Source organism: Lethenteron reissneri, chromosome 26 (assembly GCF_015708825.2).
Source record: "Lethenteron reissneri isolate LAM-NWPU_2019-01 chromosome 26, ASM1570882v1, whole genome shotgun sequence".
Taxonomy (NCBI): Eukaryota; Metazoa; Chordata; class Hyperoartia; order Petromyzontiformes; family Petromyzontidae; genus Lethenteron; species Lethenteron reissneri.
In genome coordinates, this window is record NC_083804.1 from 1,822,042 (window position 1) to 1,832,636 (window position 10,595).

General features: G+C 52.8%; 1 long non-coding RNA gene across 1 annotated transcript; it reads right to left on the reverse strand.

Annotated features, from left to right (window-relative positions):
- Nucleotides 1-4,973: 4,973 nt before the first annotated feature.
- Nucleotides 4,974-10,381, reverse strand: LOC133347383 (uncharacterized). Its single transcript, XR_009755704.1, has 3 exons — nucleotides 10,146-10,381; nucleotides 9,043-9,139; nucleotides 4,974-5,015 (listed from the first exon to the last, which is right to left on the reverse strand). It is a non-coding gene; the product is annotated as an uncharacterized LOC133347383 (long non-coding RNA).
- Nucleotides 10,382-10,595: the final 214 nt, after the last annotated feature.

The window sequence follows — 10,595 nt, forward strand, 5'->3', positions numbered from 1 at the left end:
CACAAAGTGGTACTCACTTTATGAAAACCCCGGAGGGGATAATGGGTTACTTCAACACCCATCCAGGATGTTGAACTATTAGCCTTCCGATTGCGAGCCGCTAGCTGAGCCACCTGGTAGGATAATCACGATGATGCTACAGCCCTTGCTTGGTATTTGGCTGCAATAAATGTCCGTACGATGTAAAGCCACCTTCGTTGAGCTTTCATTCGTGATCGCCAGATCGCTTTTGAAAAAGAGCTGCATATCTCAGTGGGCCTTACCTGCCAAAATACAAAAAGTAGTTTAGTAGTTTAGTTTTACATTGCACCCTTACCAGCACGAAATGTCTCGGCCTCCGTCACCTTTAACCGCGCAACATTCTCTGCATGGCACACACATGGTGGGTGCGCCAATCCTTCAAACGTTGACAGAACGTCCTCTTCTAGATTTGAAGCTTTCGTGACTGCAAGGATTCACACTATTAGGTTTTTTAGGTAAAGTCACGTAAGTAAAAAATAATAGAAATAAAATAATAATAAATGAAAATAAATCAATTAAATCACGACGTTTTGGAGGCAACACAAGTCTCCGTCTGCAGGTGGGACCGTCACAGCTAAATTTACGTCCTCTTTTGGTTAATTGGAGGATTACGAGAGTAAGCAAACACCATCAGCGGTGGAACAACAACAACAACAACAACATTAAACTAGTTTGCGTTGAGCTGAGAGCGGCGCGGAATCCTAAAGTATATTTCCCCATCGGCCCATAATCTCCTGCGTCGTCTTGCCAAAAGCCACACGAGGAGTGCTTTTGACAGTTGCCGAGGTTAATTCTCGTAAAAGTAAGAGTTAATATCGCTCTTTAATATTGCTCTTGGATCGCATCCACCTCTGGCAAGGCGACGTCTCTGCGTGTATCACCACTCATCCGTGTCTCCACGCTATGCGTTTTCAAATTGTTTTTCCTGAAATTGTAAACGTACTTTGCGTTAAATTAAATTCCCACCTCCAGTCTCTATCCCCCCCACCGCCGCTGCTAGGAATGTGAGGGCAGCGAAGTGGTTCCGAGCCACTTGGAGGTGAGATTACGTGGCAACAACAACCGCGGTGAGAGAATCGCCCCTTCGCTGAACAGCGAGAGGAGAGGCCTCCGTGTCGAGTCTCGGAATTCCTCGTCAGGAGGATCCTTAATCTGGAGGTTTAGGTCATATTTTTTTTATACATATATAGACATAGATACACGTGTATGTGGTGATACTGCGTTGGCAGTGATCCACAGCGCAAAGTAGTTACTTTAAAAAAAAACACGAAATAAACCCAAACACATTTGACCAAACAACATCGCGCCTGGCCGGAGCAAAGCCGCCGTTCCGAAACGCCGCCACGTGGCCCCATCCCTGAGCGCGGTCCAATAAAAAAAGATATATAATAGGTGACGTTTCGGGCAATGACCCTTCCGCGCAGCACCTCGGGAAGCCGGAGAGGTCGAAAGTGGCTCGCTTTGTCTTCGCGCGGGGTACGACTTACCGTGCAGTGAGCCCCGTCGGCACGGCTCAGCTGTGTGGGAAAGAAGGTGAGAGAGACACGGTGTCCCACAAAGGCCGTGCTCAACGGAGAGGGTCGTTACGTGGGACTTGCCCTGAGCGCGGATTTCATTCCTCGGTTTGTGCGACTGAGTGTAGCGAGTGTGTGTGCCCTTGGTTGTTGTTACTGGAATAAAATGTCGTTTGTGTGCACACAATTCGGCCGAATCGCCGCGGACCGATCTGGCTTCGTGTTTTTTTTTACGCCGACATTGTCGAGCGCGTCCTGGTAACGTTTGACCTCGCTTCAAACGGGGCGCGTCGTGATCGAATCGCGAGGTTTTGTTTACGAGGATTCGTCCTTCGAACGCCCACGCGACAATTGATTGCTTTGGCTGTGTCTCGTGATGGAGGATTTCTAAGGACAACGGTCAGGTCAGATCGTTACATGGCCTCGTCCAAGCATTGTCGATGAATTAGAAAGAGTTCTGCTCATTCCTACGACAGCATCGATCGCACCTCGGGCTGGCGTTGCCAGAGTTGTTTCGGAAAGATCGGCTCGCGCTGCGATAGACACTCACTGACGTAGTCCTCACCACACCTCGCAACACTCGAACTCACCCTCACTGATACCACTCACCTCTACAACATACCCACCCTACACCACTCACCCCACACCACTCACCCCACACCACTCACCTGACACCACTCACCACTCTCTTACCACATGTATCGCGTAGGAAGACACGGTTACATTTCCGTACCATCTGGGATTATTCATGAACATTAATTGGAATAATTAAGAGACATTTAAAACTACTCTTTCATCAAATGTATTTCTGAAATTACCATACATCCTCACATTTGCCACGAAGGGTGATCTGTATTCTTCTTCCAAACACAGAGAGAGTGGGAACAGAAAAATAATAAAGCCAAATGAATCAAGGGTTTTTGTGTTGTTGTTGAAAGAGTATGAGTGGAATTTTTCGCATTACCTGAATTCCTTTGATCTGTCCTGTCCGTGTGATAGCAGGAGGAGGAGCAGGGGAGGCTCCTGTGGCCACGGTGCATTCCTGCGCTGCGCCTTGCGGGTACCCGTGGGGGGTTGGGGGGTGGAGACGCCGAGCGGTGCCCGGGAGAGGCGCTCCCCGCCGGCAGGGAGCACAGAGACCAGCGGGGCCACGGGCATCGTGGAAATAATAAAACTCGTCTCCTCGAGCTCACGACCCACGCTCGCAGCCTGACACTGAATTACAGCCCTCACATTAGCAGAAGTGCTCAGTTTCATAATAATTATCATAATTTGCGGCATCTCGTTTGCCAAGTTTGTATAACCTTAATCGGTTCGATAACTTTAGGAACCCATGTAGAACAGGGAGGGGGAAATGCAAACTCTACGCAGAAAGGCGCCCGTGTCAGGAATCGAACCCAGGTTGCTTCTTGCTGCGAGACACACGAGCTACTACGCCGCCGCCCACGATTGGCGCGAAGGGATATTCGTGATGCGGGTTGCGCTCTTACTTTGGCCCTGGCCGAGCACGGGCGTAGGGATGTGAGCCATGACGAGGTGGCGGTGGTGGTGGTGGCACGGTGGTGGTGGTGGTGGCACGGTGGTGGTGGCACAGTGGTGCTGTACCACCCCAGCCGACCCTCCAGCGGCAAAGAGCCAACAAAGCCCCCTCGGCTGCACGCGAGAAGGCAGATCGCCTCGTGGCCGTGTCCCGCGGACGCTTGAGAGGGCGGCGAGCAGCGCGCCTGGTGGGTGGGTTGGTGGGTGGGTGGGTAGCCTGGTGGGTGGGTGGATTGGTGGGTGGGTAGGTTGGTGGGTGGGTTTGTAGGTTGGTGGGTGGGTAGGTTGGTGTGTGGGTGAGTAGGTTGGTGGGTGGGTGGGTGGGTTGGTGGGTAGGTTGGTGGGTGGGTTGGTTGGTTGGTGGGTGGGTGAGTAGCCTGGTGGGTGGATAGGTTGGTAGGTGGGTGGGTAGCCTGGTAGGTGGGTTGGTGGGTGGGTTGGTGGGTGGTTTGGTTGGTGGGTGGGTAGCCTGGTGGGTGGATAGGTTGGTAGGTGAGTGGGTAGCCTGGTAGGTGGGTTGGTGGGTGGGTGGGTTGGTGGGTGGGTTGGTTGGTGGGTGGGTTGGTTGGTGGGTGGGTTGGTAGCCTGGTGGGTGGATAGGTTCGTAGGTGGGTCTGTAGCCTGGTGGGTGGGTTGGTGGGTGGGTTGGTGGGTGCACGGGCAAGGCGGGCGCGAGCCATGTGCGCACGCGCGCCGTTTAATTTGCCGAGGCGCGCGCGCTCGCGGTGATGTTTGTTTGGGTTGCCGCACCTGCAGGTGGCTACGGCCCCGCGGGACTCCGATGTCTTCACCTGCGCAGGTGAAGTAGCATCAGTGCTGCTTGGATTCTCCTCCCCGCTTTACCCCCTGCCTTTACACCGCTGTGGGTGTTTAAGGAGAAACGACCTGTGCTTCCTTTTAACAATAACAACAACCGCCACCAACTCAACACATCCTTCGGTTACAATGTAGCTATTAAAGGGAGAGTTTAGAATCAATGGATGTTTATTTGTTACACGCAAAGTCGCGTTTAGCCAGCTCTCTCTCTTTTTGGTTGTTTGGGCGGGGAGAGGACGGTGGTGTTCCTAAGGCCTTGGCTTCCGAGAGTCGGGATGACTGAGAGATGGAAGAGCTACACCGCGGTGGTTATCTGGTAAGGACACGAATTCAAACATATTTTCTGGAAATTGCCTAAGAAAGATGGAATACAGGCAAATACAGGAAGAAAGGTGTAACCATTAGGACAACCTGTATAGAAATGCACGACTGGTAATGATGAAAGAACTCAGCAAAGAAGGCTGCAAAGTGGGAAGGTGACAAAAGTGGCGTATAACAAGATTGCTGAACAAATAAAATAATTATTGAAAGCAGACCAGGTTCAAAATAATGGTACAGTACAAATAGGACTGTGAATGTTTACTCAAGGACGGCTGATTCTGTGTGCGTTTGAGGTCAAATAGACAGCCTCCAACTTAGACACATGCGTGTCAACGCATACACATCCACGCAAGCTCACCACCCACTCAAACTCTCGTTCAGTCACCGGCTAACGTACACTCGCACACAAGCTCACATTGAATCACACACGCGAATGCTCAGCTCCTCACACACACACACTCGCCCGCTCGCGCACACACACACACGGACACGGGCAAACACACACGACAAAGATCCCCCGTGTAGCCTTCACAGACTGTAGGGGCAAGTGCTGTTAGCGAGCACCTATAAATGCCGGCACGGCACACAAAGGGGGTGGGTGGCCAACACCACGCCTGGCCGCCTTTGTCTCCCTAGTGGCGATTTTTACACATCGCACCAGGTACTCACTTGAGGCTGAGTCGACCTAGGAGAGGCCCAGGACCGATTCAGATAATCGTCACCGGTGTTGGCCGTGAGCGGAAATCGAACCCGGGTCGCCAGGTTCGTAGCGTAGCGCGCTAACTGCTACACCACCGCTCCCCACTGCACACAGATACGGACACAGGCACACACACAGACACACACAGACACACACACACATTTAATTTAGGCTATCCACACACGAGCAGCTGGGTTCGGGGTCAGATGCCCGTGCGGCGTGGCTGTCAGGGCCCGTTCGGCGCGGCGCTCCGCGTTGTTTGAACTTCAAGGATTTCTCCGACTCGGCAGACCTCCGACTCTCTTTCATGTCGCTCCTGTTGCGAGCCGCCTGTGGAACGGGGACCCTCATCAGAGCAGCTCGCAGGCAGCGGTCCACAGTGGAGGTGCCAGCACGGGCGACGGGATTCCGCCTCGCAAGCCACGGTCACCGCGCTGCCCTCTGAACCCGGCGGCCAGAGTTGGGTTCCCGGCCACGGCTACCGTCGGCGGCTCTCTCCCTCTTCCCCAACTCGCACGGACCAGGGTGCTCTTCTGCTCTCGTACGGCCGCTGGAGTCGATGCAGAGCAGCGACTCCAATTCCACATTCAGGCGGTCAAGAGCAGGTCGCCGCGCGAGGAGCAGCGGAGTGCGCCGTCGCTCTGATGTCACCTTCGTATTTGGGGATGGGGGCATTGCGTCGTGACACGTCGTACGATTTGCTCTGGATGACCACAGTCGCACGCTGGAGAGTTTTTAATTTTCCATTTGTGCATCAGGCACAAATTGTGGTGAAGTATGGTCAATCAACCCACGTGCCTGACGTGGCGTGGGGAGGCTTTCGTCCAGTAGTGGATTGGCAAAGGACTGTACGTTAGACATGATATATTGCAGGTCCCGGAGTGTGGAGATACCTAAGAGGGTTAATGTAAACATGCGTGAGGCGTGTTGATGGCTAGTGAAGTCTAATACCACACATACCAGCGTGCTGAGCCCGCACCGCTGAGATTCGGAGGTCTGGATTTCAATCACCCGCGATTAACAAGGGTGCTCCGGTGTTATGAGTTAATGGTTTTGGCCGGGTTACCAAAATACAAAAAACAAACACAATGAATTCCATTTCACTTAATGCACCGATTTATTTCAAGCCCCGAGAATTGCAGAATGTTTGGTTTTGATCTTCTTGTGGCAACCATCTCGACTCCAGCAGAGCCACGTGACGAGGTTACTCCGCGTGTAGATCGGCAATGATGTCCGACGTTTCGCACCACGTGCCGAGAGCTTCTCCAGGAACTGATTCAACGGATGATTGCAAGAGATTTATACAGTACAACCGCAGCTGTGCTGTTGTTGTACTGTGGTTGTACTGTAGCTACCCCAGTTGTACTGTGGTGGAAATTATGGAGCTAATTTCTTTACTTTACCTCCAACTCTATCCACCAATGGGCGCATCAAAGTCGATCGGCAGACCGCGTGTGGTCGTGTTGAAGTGTGGGTATTTCCACCTCTCACAAGACATCTGGCCAGCGTGGAAGAGTAGACCAAACACCCTCTAGAGGGGCCTCTCGAGAGCTCCCTCTCGTGGCGGCCCAGCAGCGGCGCGAGTGAGCACTTGCAGGACTGCGCTTTTAAATTCTGTATAACACAACTGCACAGCTGACAAAAACCTACGCAACGGGATGTAAACTAAAGTATGTAAACTCTACTCTTTGGTTCTTTCGGTAAAGTCACGTATATTATTTCACCCGGTAAGGTCCACTGAGTTATGTAGCTGTTTTTCAGAGGCTATCTGCCAACAAATGATAGCTCAACAAAGTGGCTTATCACGTGGAAATTTCTAGCAGCCAATTATTACGAATGCATGTTGAGTTTAAATGTGGGGGGAGAAAAATCCACGCGACCACGGGGAGAATATGCAAACTCCAAATAAACAGGCGTCAGGGTCGTGGTCGAACCTACGACTCTCTTGCATACCAGGCGAGGTAGTTAACATCTCGCCACCGTGACAAGGTACACAACGGAGTGTGGATAAGAGACCAAAGTAGCTGCCCTCTGTCTCTACCCCTCACCCTGCAGGGCTGCAGAGCTCCGCGCAGAGCTAATAGGCTGCAGCAGAGTAATTGCTCTCCGCTGCACGCGGTGCTGATATTAATTACAGGGGCACTTATGGGCAATTAAGCTGCGGGTAGCACAGACTCCAGCCTTTATTCAGTGGGGCCACGGGCGAATGCGTTGAGCAAACTCAGAACTTTTCCCTGGGCTTCTCAATGTCAACGCGCGTAATGTTTGTGTACGTGCGTGTGTACGTGCGTGTGTGCGTGTGTGTGTGTGGGGAGCGGTAGTGTAGTGGTTAGCGCTACGCTGCGCTACGTACCTGGCGACACGGGTTCGGTTCTCGCTCACGGCCAACACCGGTGACGATTATCTGACACCGGTCCTGGGCCTCCCCTAGGTCGACTCAGCCTCCAATGAGTACCTGGTGCGATGTGTAAACATCGCCACTAGAGAGACAAAGGCGGCCGGGCGTGGTGTTGGCCACTCACCCCCTCGTGTGCCGTGCCGGCCTTTATAGGTGCTCGCTAACAGCACTTGCCCCTACAGTTTGTTAAGGCTATACGGGGGATCTTTGTCTTTGTGTGTGCGTGTGAGCGGTGGCACAGTGGTTAGTGCCGACTGCGCTACGAACCCGGCCACCCGAAATCGCTTCCCGCTCACGGTTACCAACCCCAGTGACGATTATCTGATACGGTCCTGGGCCTCCCCTAGGTCGACTCAGCCTCAAATGAGTACCTCGTGTGGTGTGTAAACATCGCCACTAGGGAAACAAAGGCGGCCGGGCGTGGTGCTAGCCACCCATCTCGTCGTGTGCTGTGCCGGCCTCCATAGGTGCTGCTCACGAACATCACTTGTCGCAAAAGTCTGTTGAGGCTATACGGGGGTCTTTGTCCTTGTGTGTGGCTGTGAGAGAGATCAGGCTGCACGCTTAAGTCAGCATGAGAAAGTGTTTCAGGTTCCCTGCAGGACGATTTGGAGAAACCGTTTATACCGAGAGAATATAAAACTAGAAACTATTAAACTACTTTTTTTTGGAGCAGGTAAGGCCCACTGAGCTGTATAGCTCTTTTTTTAAATCACAAATTAAAGCTCCAGGCAGTGGCTTCTCATGTGGCAATTATAACAGCCAAATGCCCTTAAACACATGTTTATAAATGTGGAGGAAAAAACCCGGAGAGAGACAGGCAAGCGGTCGGGATTGAAACCCACGACCTCCTGTATACCAGGCGAGGGAGTTAACATCTCGCCACCATGGCGCCCCACGACGTCTTCGCTAAGCCGTGAGCCCTGGTTCAAAATCACAGACGCAGTAAATTCAGGAGCAGCCACATTAAAAGTTCGCCTTATTATTATTATTCTTACGAATGTTTGAGTGCAGATTTAGCTAAGTTTTTTTTTTGCTCACTTCAGACCCCAGGGGCTTTAAATCTTGTCTCGACAAATACCCCACTCGATCCCCTGGGGGGGGGGAGGGGGTTGTTTCGCTATTTATCATGGTTGCTTGAGCGCAGGGCTCCAAAACGCCAAGCGGTCGGCAATAAACAGCACGACTGAAGGTGTAATATGTATCGTGTCTCGAAGTGAGCCAACGCTGTTTAAGGCGCTTGTGGGAAAAGAGACGCTGGGAATAGAATCGTAAAGTGAAGCAGTGCTAGGGAAGATGCAGAAAGAAAAGTGAGGTGGCCTGCAGTGTGGTCAGTAGTGGTGGTGGCGGTGGTGGTTGAAGAGTGTGGATGAGACTAAACGGTCATCCTGGTAGACTGGGTCCTCAACATTGGTGGAGGAATCACGTGAACTGTGAAGTTCATGTGAACAGTAACCATGGCAGGAGCAAAACAAAAGTGGCACGGAGGTGACTCTCCGCCGGTGGAGTGAGTGAGCGGAGTGAATTCGTGAGTGCTGGATCATCTCGACAGCTCACTGCTTCACACCGATATAAATACACTCTCTTTGGCACATCCGATAACTAAAAAAAGTGTTGACATTGCACGAGAGGGTCTCTCTGGAGGAAGTCGATGCATTCATTTGTCGAGGCAGGGCAGGCCTCGACAAATGATTTAATGGACGGCCATTCCAAGGGAGTGGTCAATAATTTACCTGCTTTCTCCAGACGGCCACGTAACCAGCCCGCGTGGAATCGTAAAGAGGCCCTCTCTCGAGAGCCAGAAGCTGTCCCAGCTCCAGAAGGATGGAGCTGTTTACAGATGGCAGGAACGCAGCGGTGGGGTTGGAGAGAGAGGGAGAGAGTCAGGGAGGGAGTGGGAGATACAAATAAACATCAGCTGCGATGTTGCTTCGGTGCCACGTTCCTTAATTTTCTCAATAATTTGTTGGCGCGTTGCGCATATTTTCTGGACAGGCCGTGAGTGGGAGGAGGTGGCGATGCAGCGTGTCGGGCTACGAACTCCCTGGATGATACCGCTGCCTCCACACTCGCGCCGGTCCACACTCCACAGCCCCGGCTGCAGATAATCATGACGGGCACACTCACTCACTCACACACACGTATCCCTGTAATAATAATACTAATAATCAGTATCAGGATATTTGTTTACACCGGAGGAATCCGATGAGCTATTAAGCTCCTTTTCACAGATGTCCAGTTATAACAGTGCTGAGCATGTGTGCATGGTGTCATTCGTTTAAACTCACTGGGCACATACGTAGCGGTTCGACCTGCAGCGATTCATTCGGTAAGTTGGCACGATTCCGGGGTTGCCGTTCGATGCCAGAATCTCTGCGCAGTTGCACCGCCTGCACACTCGACAGCTACACCACTGGGACACCTCTCCGCGTTGGCTATAGCCCACTGCGTGGTCCTGTCGAGTGCTTGCTGCCCCTGTCGCATGCAGATCAGAATGAGTGCGAGTGTGCTGCTACTGTATGCGCGTGTGTGTGAGAGGGGGGAGCGATGGCACAGTAGTCAGCGCATTGCTCGGCCATGAACCCGGATGCTTGAATAACCATTCCCGCTCAAGGGCCAACATTCGCGAGGACATATTTGAACCGGTCGTGGACATCCCCTAGGTCAGCTCAGCCTGAAATTAGCCATTGGTGCAGTATGTAAATATTGGCATTGGGGAGACAAAAGCGGTGGGGAGGTGTGTTGACCACACCATCCCTCGTGTTACACGTGGCGCTCACGCACAGAACTTGCCCCTGCAGTCTGTGCAAGCTGTATATATATGAAGGACCTTTACCTTTGTGAATGTGTGTGGATGAGAAGGGCAACTCCTCCATGACGATGTTGCCATCGCCGAGGACGGAGGAATCGGGCTCGGCGGGAAGATGGGGCGACAGGTGGTCGCGAGAGCGGGCGAGCGGTCGGAGCCATCCCGAGGGCCGCGTCTCGCGTCGGCAGAGCGCGGGACGTGTCACGGGTCCAAGTCCACGGGGCAGCGCTGCCCCCTTGGCACTCGCCAGCCAGCGAGGGTGGCGCCTCTCGAAGGCGACGGCCAAAGAGAGAGAAACAAATAAGGAAGAGCGAATACCGAGGGGTGGTGGGTGGGTGTTGTGGTGGTGGTGGTGGGAGATGATCAATCACGGGAGCAAGCGACGTTCCGCAGGGCGAAGCGTCCGCGTTGACGGCGGCTCCTCCACTCGCTCACCGCACTCATCTCCCACTCCCTCTCGCAAGACGCGGCTCAGAG